This window comes from Malus sylvestris, chromosome 2 (assembly GCF_916048215.2).
Source record: "Malus sylvestris chromosome 2, drMalSylv7.2, whole genome shotgun sequence".
Classification (NCBI taxonomy): Eukaryota; Viridiplantae; Streptophyta; class Magnoliopsida; order Rosales; family Rosaceae; genus Malus; species Malus sylvestris.
In genome coordinates, this window is record NC_062261.1 from 33,405,377 (window position 1) to 33,416,545 (window position 11,169).

Sequence of the window (11,169 nt, forward strand, 5' to 3'; positions counted from 1 at the left end):
AAATGAATTTGAATCACATTATTATTAGTCCATTATGAGGCTTAACCCACTCCTCCACCTCTTAGTGTAGATAATATTTTTTGCTAAAAAAAATTAAAAAATAATTCAGGGGTATTCAATTGTTGTTGATTGATCAAACTTAATAAAAGAAATGTGTCCTAAAATATAGTGTCTTATTCTCTCATATTGGTTGGATTTTGGTTGTGGATGAATCAAACTTAATAAAAGAAACGTGTATTTGAATAGCTTCTTTTAATTTCAATCAGTTGTTGGATAGATTCCATGGTCGAGCTTGACACAATTTGTAAGTTTGTTGTTCAAATTGTTTTCTCTATGATCCAAACGTCCCTTTAATAACAATTCAGTATTCAATTTTTAGTATTATTTCATTGTTTTTAAGAATCATTAAAGTAGCTTTCATTTTTAAAAAAATTTCTTTTAAAATTTTTTTTAATTTGAAAATTTTAAATAGTTGGATATTAGTGAAAACTGAAAAATCAAAACAGTTAATGTCATAGAATAACATGAATTCTTAATACCATATCTAAGGGTGAGTTGGTCGTAAGTGACTAGAAGAACATTTTTGGTTCACTTAGTGAATAGGGTCTGGGACAATTTTGACTAATTAGTTTAACTTAGCATCCTCAACAATACTCTCTATTTTAAGCAATTACAAATAATAGTACACACGGGAGTAAGATTTGATCTCTAGAGTAGGCATTTCCTTTGCATAATACTCTTCCCTATGTACGTGCGAAAACATAAATGCACATTAGTAACGAAATTAATGGAGCAACAATACATTTTACAAATATCATCATGATGGTTCCTAATGAAATTGTACTAATCTCCAAACTGCATATGGTCATTGTGCAATTTTCTCTTAGGTTTTGTGATATATCATCTGTAGAATAACCCTGTGTGTGTGTGAGAGAGAGAGAGAGAAACAGAGAAAAAGTAGCATTCAAAAATTGTAGAGCTTGAAGGAAATATCACGGTCACTATGTCAAGTTAATCTACAATAATCATTACTTACTAGATCACAACTTCATTCAAGTCCTGCACGGACCACATCATCAGTTCATAATTTAGAATTATACCCAAATTTTGCTTCGTTTCCTTGCAAATGATCATAAGCTTTGCATAAGCGAAATACTTCATATACACAACTGGTTGGTCATCAAACTCAAACTCTGTCACCATGTCATTCTTATCGTCTACCCATTGGGTTCTGGCCTCTTCGTACACCGGATGAGCAAAATCTCCAGCCAAAGAAAGCAGAAATAGGTGATAGTTTTTTCCTACCATGTCGGGACATCCCAAGCAGTGGCAAGAGGGAACTTCACCTCCAAATTTACTGAAACATATAAAAAAAGTAGGTCAATTGACACACATAAAAACACTATTCCAATCTAATGGCTAATGAGGTACGTCATATAAATATGGTTCAGGTCAATACTAGCTAATGGCTGAACAAGAATTCAAACTACTTTGTTTTAATCAGAATTAGCTAACAGTTAGCTTTTACCAACACTAGACACACATCACAAATGCTCAAGCTATATAAAGGCAAATGCAATGGTGGAAAGTTATGGAAGTTGTTATCTTATATTCTAACTTAAATGAAAGTGAAGCCTTGTGAAGATATACTAATAAACTTCTATTAGTGCCAGAGGATGTGGAAAATAGTGATTATTGTCACTAGAAGTGAGCTAATAAAAGACAAATGAAGAGGCCAAAAACTAGTCCTTATTTTTCAACAGAGACTATCTCATCAATGAGGTACACGGAGATGATTAACATATGATGAGCCTACTGCAAGTTCTATGGAAGCACTTTTCAGCACTTGATGACCCACCCTTGCAAGACTAAAGGTGTACGATCTGTCGACTTCAAAGAGAACATGAAGGCATCGTTTGGTACGCAGATGAGACGGAATGAGACGGGACGGGACGGAACAGATGTAAATATTGAAAAGGATAAGGAGAAATTTTGTCATAAAAATGTTATAAATTTGTGTTCCACGGATGTGGAACAGGTCGTTCCAGGGGGAAGAGGTGGAACGAAATATCAGCCAAATTTCGTCCCATGGGACAATCTGTTCCACAGTTTTTAGGCGCACCAAATGTGGGACGGAACGGCTCGTCCCGTTCCGTCCCGTCCCGTCTCACGTACCAAACGGTACCAAAGATAACCCAACACATAAAAACATCACCCATCAAGCTGCCAAGAAGTGGTTGATCACTTGGAAATTTTTTCTTATGTAAGGGTATCTGAGTCTTTGCGATGGATTGAAAGATAATATTAGTAGAGAAGCAGATGAACATTCAGGAGCAAGGCTGAAAAGCAGAAGAATGTGCATACAAAGGAAACGAATGAAGCAACAATCCATTTTACAAATATCATAAGGATGATTGATATCGCCATTACAATAATCTCCAAATTGCATTCATTAATTATGTCGTATATATATATATACACACATATATATAAGAACGACGACCATTACCTGAAGAATAGTTTCTTAACCTCAACTCCAACCTTGACAGATTGATGAACAAGGACAAAGAGTGCAATCTCGCCTGTCAAAAGAGTTTTTTGGTATGCAAACCGGTTATGATGATTGATATATGTTGCATTGACTGGTATATGTTGCATTGACTGACTAAAGCGTTTCTTTGACTACGATTGGTTTTGTTTGTGTTGTCTACATTGGTTTTGGAATGGTTTGATGAGTTGCATTGACTGGTATATATGTATCATCTGGACCTTCATCAGGCAAAAAGCTGATTCCTCTTGATTTTTCTTGATTTCCATTCCAACAAGACCAGGGTCATCAGGAGGCATCTCACCAAGCATCAGGTACGGGTTCAAAAGCCGTACTTGATGCTTGGTGAGATGCCTCCTGATGCCCTTGGTCTTCTTGGAATGGAAATCAAGAGAAATCAGCTTCTTGGTTGATGAGGATTCAAATGATACACATATACCAGTCAATGCAACTCATTAAACCATTCCAAAACCAATGTAGACAACACAAACAAAACCAATTGTAATAGAAGAAACTCTTTTGACAGTCAATGCAACATATACCAGTCAGTGCAACATATAACAGTCATCATAAGTGGTTTGCATACCAACAAACTCTTGACAGTGAAGGCTGCACTCTTTATCCTTGTTCATCAATCTGTCAAGGTTAGAGTTGAGGTTATAAAGCTATTCTTCAGGTAATGGTTGTCGTTCTTTTATATATATATATATATATATATATATATAGCACAATTAATTAATGTAGTTTGGAGAATATTGTAATGGCGAAAGCAGCCATCTTCATGATATTTGTAAAATGGACTGTTGCTTCATCATACACCTTCAGTCTTGCAAGGGTGGGCCATCAAGTGCTGAAAAGTGCTTCCATAGAACTTGCAACAAGCTCAGCATATGTCAATCATCTCCGCGTACCTCATTAATGAGATAGTCTCTGCTGAAACATAAAGACTAGTTTTTTGCCTCATCACCTGTCTTTTATTAGCCCACTTCCAGTGACACTCAACAATTACCTCTATGTTCCACATCCTCTGGCACTTTGAACTCCTGATAGAAGTTTATAAATATATCTTCACAAGGCTTCGCTTTCATTTAAGTTAGAATATAAGATAACAACTTCCACAGCTTTCCACCATTGCATTTGCCTCTATATAGCTGAGCATTTATAATGTGTGTCTAGTGTTGGTAAAAGCTATCTGTTAGCTAATTCTGAGTTAAAACAAAGTAGTTTGAATTTATGTTTTTTCTGCTACAATGTACAGCGTATGGAAGCATATTATGCAAAGGAAAAACCTATTGATGGGATTCCAGAGATCACATCTTGTTCACCCATTAGCTAGTACTGACCTGAACCATATTTATATGACGTACCTCATTAGCCATTAGACTAAAACAATGTTTTTATGTGTGTCAATCGACTTACTTTTTGTATATGTTTCAGTAAATTTCGAGATGAAGTTCGCTCTTGCCACTACTTGGGATGTCCCAACATGGTAGGAAAAACCTATCACCTATTTCGGGTTTCTTTTGCTGGAGATTTTGCTCATTCGGGGTATGAAGAGGCCAGAACCCAATGGGTAGATGAGAAGAATGACATGGTGATTGAGTTTGAGTTTGACGACCAACCAGTTGTGTATATGAAGTATTCCGCTCAGGCAAAGCCTATGATCATTTGCAAGGCAAAAAAAGCAAGATTTGGGTATAATTACGAATTGTGAGCTGGCGATGTGGTCCATGCAGGACTTCAATGAAGTTGATGAAGCTACGATCTAGTAAGTAATGATTTTGGTTGAGATTATTGCAAATTAACTTGACATAGTGACAACAGTATTTCCTTCAAGCTTTGTAATTTTTTAATGCTACTCTCTGTTTCTCTCTCTCTCACACACAGTTATTCTACAGAAGATACTAGGTAGTTATGCCCTCGCATTGTTGCGGGATTAAAAATAAAAGTGACTACAGATGAAATTAATAAATTGTAATAATTTTAATAAGAACAATAGTTGAAACCACCAGTCAATTTCCTAGTATTTCCATTCTTAAATGAAACAAAAGGGTGTAGAAAGATGGATGAGATACACCTAACTTGGTGTCTCAGAGATTATCACTTCCATCTTTTCTTTTTAAGGGAATTAGCTGCCACCAATGTATATACAAAGGCTTTCTTCTTTTGATCTGTTTTAAACACATGCCTAATTACTTGGCGGTTCACTGGGAGGTTTAAGATGGATATCCAAAAGTATAAATAGATTACCAAAAATATAATCTTTCCACATGCCTCAATTGAGCCAAAGAACAGGTTAATAATATGGAAATTGTTAAATCTAATTAATGAGTGACGGGAATGGTCTACAGATAGATTTAACAATTCCTGTATTGCTAAGGTGTTGTGGAGAGGTTACATCTTTGTTTGGGGCATGTTGACTTGTACTTTTGGATGTCCAACTTAACCTTGAATGGGCAAGCAATTGTTCATGTATTCAGACCAAATGAAAAGAAGATAGAATGTGTGTATATATATATTGGTGGCAGCCAATTCCTTGAAGAGAAAGGTTAGCAAAACAATTGCAAAAAAACTTTGAACACATGACCTAAAAATGAATTTTTGAAATCTAGAGTAGGATAAATCACTTACTATTGGTGGCAGCACGGTTCATACGTATGTTGCAGCTTGATTCATCGGACTTGGGTGAGTTGGCGGTGGTCTGAGTGAGTTCGTGGAAAAGAACTTGATAAGAACTGTGAAATTGAATAATAATGAGAATGAATTGTAATGAATTTAAAGATATGAAAAAAATTGAAGAAAAGTTATACCTTTTTCTTTTCTTGGATTTGAAACTTTTAAGAGTGACCTCCTTTTTTTTTTCAGTGTAGACAATAGATTGAGAAGGCCTTCTACAAAATTTAGACATGTATCCCATTAATACATCTAGTCTACAATATAAACAAAAATTCAGAGGGATGTGCACCGTTAATTCGATCCAAGATCTTAGAGTCCATCTAGTAATAAGTACAAACATAACTACGAATGAAAAAATACAAAAATTCCAAATTGTTTGCTGATCTTAAAAACAAAATCCATGCAACTGAACACAGCTCGGCTGAGCCAAAGATTTCAATTTACTGGACACAAAAGCAAAAAATCACAGAATTTTAAGAGGGTAAGTAAGAGCTGTGCCTAATCCCACCGACCCTACACCAGAAAGTGCATGGACTGCAAATATCTGGTTCTTTAACAACTCCTCCATCTATAAATTCAGCAAATATCAAAGAAAAAGTAATATTTATAATCAGCAGTTGAGATATAGCTTTATTGTAGTCGACAATTTTCAGATGCAAATGCTTGACAGTCGGTAACGCATGCTGAAAAACTTAATTTGGAATTTGGAGAGGTCCTAATTCATGGGATTATGATACCATTTTATCAAAAAAGCAAACAATAAGCAGGCATTGTGAAAAAATATTGCAGAATCAAAACCAACACTCAGACCACAGACCGACCCGAATGCTCAGAAAAATTATTTTGTCATTCTAACACTAACAGTATCCCAGTAAGCAGCAACGAAGACCCAATACAATTTACACAAACATTGGTCCCTTTGCGGCATTTAAACAACCACCTCGTCTGCAATATCCTACAAAGATGAAAACCCGATAAATACGAAATTTTCCCACGAAACCGAAAGCTAGGAACTTTGAACGAAATTAGAGTTCAATTAAACCAATTTACAATCGGATGAGATGGAAAATTAGCTAATTAATGCAATTCGATCCTTTTCTGGTCCGATTTCCCAAATATTTCACGAAAAAAAAAAACAGATTTATTAAATATTTAATCAAGCAATTGGAAACTTTAGCAGAAAAATACGAAAATGCAATTAGGAACACAAAATAGGGAGAGAAATAGAGACCTTGATTCGAAGAGAAATGGTGAAGCCCTAAATTGAGCTGCTTGGTGCAGAGAAGAGTGAGGCGAGGAGGGAGACGGGGAGAGCAGGAGTCAAGCACAGAAAGATGGGTCTAGCGTCTGAAAGGGTGGGGAAAGCATCTAGAGAAAAGGTGGGTCAACATCGGAGAAGGGCAAAGTTGAAATAACAAAAAAGAAGCAAGGGTGAAATGGAAGAACACTGTTAATGAACAGTGTTTTGTGTTGGTTTTTAGTTTATGTATAATATCACAGAACATAAGAGAAAACAGCACAATGACCATATGAAGTTTGGAGATTAATGCAATTTCAATAGGAACCATCATGATGATATTTGTAAAATGTAAAGTTGCTCTATTCATTTCCTTGTTGATGCGCATTCATGTTTGCATTTATGTTTTCGCTCATACATACATAGGGAAGAGTATTATGCAAAGGAAATGCTAATGAGTTCATATTATACTATATATTTTATCATATTCTTAGTTATAGTTTATTGGTTATTTTGGTAAAATTTTGATACTTTGTTATATATTTTCAATGTAGAACATTTGACTTCCTCTGGAGCAAAAAGTAATCAAACGGTCAAATTTTGAAGTGATTCTAATAGAAGGAGGTTCATTAGTCTTTCAAGATGATCTTATTTAAATTCTAGATTTTTCTACCAAGCCGTTTAACCGTGGTGAAGAAAATAAGGCCCAGCGCGCAGCTTTCCCAAATTGATATTTCTGGATGTTTTGGGTATTTTAGAGGTCAAGATAATATATTTTGAGGAATAATCCTTCTGAGGATTTGTTAAGGACATCTCAAGCTTTAAAAAGAGATCATTTGGGACCAAATTAGAGTTGATTTGGACGGTCAAAAGTCTAATTTTATAAGAAGTTCAAATTTCAATTCAAATAATAAACCTTTTATTTTATGTTTTATTATTTTATTATGTTTCCTAGTTTTATTCTAAGACATTTTAAGGCTTTATTTTGTAGTAGTTTAAATAAGGCTATTTAGCCATTAGGTTAAGGGAGAACACGCGCACTACTTTAGAGAGCTTTGGAAATTTATTTTCAATGTGTTTTCTTTCCATGTTCTTAATAATATTTTGTTTTATGATTGCTCGTAACTAAGTCTTTTGCTAGGATGAAGCTATGAGCCTTAGCATGAATATGTGATTTCATTAATTTGCTTATGAATGGATGTATGCTTGCTTTGAATTATTAATCACCGCGATTAAACTATCTAATTGTGTTAGTGATTCGCGACTATTAGGATTTTTAGACAAATAATTTGATGCAATTTCTGTTGGAAAATCACCTTGAAATTGAGGAGGGGTTCTTGTGATTAGTAATTGCAAGTTCACTTAAAGCGAACATCACGCTCTTAAGGGTTGCATGGTTTTTCAAAGGATTTTCACAAAGCTAATGAGTCTTGCATGTTTATATTTGATCTGAACATTACATACGAGTTACATGTTAGATATACGTTTTTGCTTGAATATCACAAGGATAATATGCATTAGGAAAACCTAACCTTCAAAGCATGTATGTCGAAATTCATAAGTAATTGGTAGAATTGCATAAAATTGTTAAGGTGACGGTAGAACCCTAGTGTTTAAATTGTTTTCCAAACCTTTTTTCTTTTGCTTTCTTTACTTTGCCAATTATTTAATTATTTTTATTTAAATTCGTTTTTATTATTATAAATTCTAAAATCAACCTTTGCAAAACTTTGCTCTAAATAATTAGCTAAGAATTAGTTTAAATACAAATTATTCATTCAATCCTTGCAGAAAACGACCTTACTTGAGCCGTTTATACTACAACTACCTTGTACTCTTACACGTATTTTTAAGTGTTTTTATTCATACTTTTGCAGGTGATAAAAATACCTATCAAATGCCTACTCCAAATATCAAATCTTGCTCCCATGTGTACTATTATTTTGCAATGCCATGCTTTACATGGCCAGTAGCAGATGCCTGCACACTCTTTGTTATTCTTTCATCTTTGGATATAGTATCTTAAGAATAACTCTCTACCATTGATGACATGCTATATATAGCAGCAGTAGGTTCGCTGGTAAACAAGGTCGGGGACTTGATTTTTTTAGTTGCTATAACTAGTCATTAACATCACAATTAAGGTGATGTTTTGCTTTTCAGAATCAAACCTCTTCTAAACATTTTCACAGGCATTTCTAGTTGCTGGTTCCCGGTTTTAGCAATAATGTGGTTCAAATTCGCATTTGACAAGAATTGAACCTAATGCCTCTCACTTACAAGTGAAGATGATTACCACTAGACCGTAGTACCAAGTGGCATACCCCAACCTCCAATTAAAATGAGAGGAATTGTTAGAAGAGTATGTTGGAAATTAATTGATGCCAGAGTATCAGGTTAATGCTCATGTCTGTTGATTTCTAATTAATCTAGCCACTCTATGAGTACCCTTTGGAATGAGGCTTGATGCCCTTCTGTACTGGACGGAAGCTCAATCGATGTTCTAGTTGAAAAATGTTTCGGCGTGTTATTTTCATTATTGCACCTTAATACCTATTAGCTCAAGTTTTAGCCACTCGCAAATACATATAGTATGTAGGGAGTCTCTATCGGTGACTTGGCGTTACAGAGGGTTCTGTATGGCATTTTCTTTGCAATATCCTGACAGGCAATTAATAATATAATCTAACTAACTTATATTATTTCACAATCCATGTATTTTTATTCTCAGCATGCAACCCTTAATTCGCCACTTAAATGATCTCTCTAGCATCCTAAAATCCCATGTCAGCCTTCTAACTTCCCCGTTTGGGTTTAAAATTTCTAGTCTAGCTTTTGCTGACGACTATTTGTTGTTTGCTAAGCTTCTACCAAAGGAGCCAGAAATATTCTGGGTATTTTAGATTATTTGCGAAAGTTTGTGGGCAGCAAATTAATTTTCATAAATCTTCTCTCTATTTATCTCAGGGTTTCGAAATGAAATAGTAAATATTCTTCAGATTGAGCATAAAACTACCATTGGTAAATATTTGGGTATCCATAATATTGTTTCCTAAAAAGACCCAGTGAATGGTAATGAGCTTTTAAGAAGGGTAAATAAAAAGCTTGCTAGGCAGATGGCTAATATTAGGATTTATTTTCTACTACTGATATTGACACGACCCGAAAGTGATGCAGGCCATCCTATCATCCTTATGCTAAGAACATGTTTACATGCATGCAAATTTGAGGATGCAAGAACATGTTCAAAACATACTACTAATCATGATTACACGCGGAAGGGCAACTGAGGAGGTGTCTACGCGTAGCAGGGGAAGACTTGAAGACCATCGTCATTCGGTCCATTCACCTGGAAAATATGCTATATTAAAAGTTTGTGCTACATGGATGCCACAAGGAGGTTGTTCTTCGCAATTTGATTCCCTGATTAGTTTGGTGCTTGGATTATATCTATGCCACACTTTCTGCTTCTTTATATATACTATGCCTGTTGTCTGCTTACTTTTGCTTCTGTAAAACTAAAGCATGAAGTGTATATATGTAGAAAGAAGCTGGAAGCAGAGATGGGTTTCTTTCCATCATTCCTTTTAGTCATTGGTGATATGTGAGTGCTTCATCTGCGCTACTTAATGTCACTCTATGCATCGATCCTTAAAATTTGTAACTTGGATTTTGGTCTCCTACTCTATATTAGGGAGTTTGTGACAACTTTAGTTTCAATCGTTCATCTGTGCTAGGCTGCAAATCCAGTAGTAGAATACTTGTTCTTGAATACATTACTTCCTACTCAGTTATAGCTGATGGAAGCCAAGACTTGTATGCCTCCCCATTTACAGTCTTTCTTATCAATTTTGTTATGATTTCATGCATATGATGGCTAGCATGCCTCGGTTTTGGTGTCTAGTGGACGTCGGGGTGATAGGTCTGGATGTGTCAAAAGATTTGAATTAACTGAGAATTTAAATAAAACTTGAAAAATAAATGCATTGAAATAATAGATTATTAAAATGTTATGCTTAAGTAATTCCTCAATATTGATGTTTGATGTCCCTAAATTATTCAATGGTCATAGCATCTGGTTACATTAAAAGTATCCTTACATGTGCAAATAGCCCTCTACCATAGTGATGGAGAGGATTTGAAATCTCATCATCGGATTTCACTGTTTAAAATTACGTTTCCATATCTCATATAGTTTTACGACGCATTTGTATTTACGATGTATAGTTTTTCGACAAGTAAACGAACAAAAACGCCCTTAATGAACTAAACGGGAGCCTTCGTGGATGTAATTTGCCACACTTCTTTACATATTTCGATAATATGTTTCAAAATGAACGTGTGGGCATAAACCGAACATAGTTCGAAGTTACAACGAAAATTCTACGAACCTTTGAACGTCAAGGGTATTTTAGTATTTTTCTATTAATTGGCACATGTTTCATTCATGTCCATTGGGGGAAACCCACGTGGGCACCTTCCCCGGTCTCTCTGGAACTCTCTATCTCTCTCTCGGCTTCTTTCTCTCGTCACTCTCTCTTTCTCGTGAAGCATAGCCAGACAACCCACCTCCCCAGTGAGTTTTGAACACCAAACCACCATCCACACTTCTCTATCGTCCCTACAACAAACTTGTTTATGGAATTTTTTTTCTTGAAATCTACGCACTAATAACATTTCAAAGAATTTGGTTGGAGCTGAAACATTC

The 11,169-nt window shown here is 35.2% G+C and overlaps 1 long non-coding RNA gene across 5 annotated transcripts; it reads right to left on the reverse strand.

Annotated features, from left to right (window-relative positions):
* Positions 1 to 949: 949 nt before the first annotated feature.
* On the reverse strand, positions 950 to 6,597 carry LOC126613892 (uncharacterized). Of its 5 annotated transcripts, none has more exons than XR_007620214.1 (4): positions 6,456 to 6,597; positions 6,087 to 6,179; positions 5,359 to 5,439; positions 950 to 5,283 (listed from the first exon to the last, which is right to left on the reverse strand). It is a non-coding gene; the product is annotated as an uncharacterized LOC126613892 (long non-coding RNA). The 5 variants fall into 5 exon arrangements; XR_007620215.1 differs by having other exon boundaries at positions 950 to 5,249; positions 6,046 to 6,179; XR_007620212.1 differs by having other exon boundaries at positions 6,046 to 6,179.
* Positions 6,598 to 11,169: the final 4,572 nt, after the last annotated feature.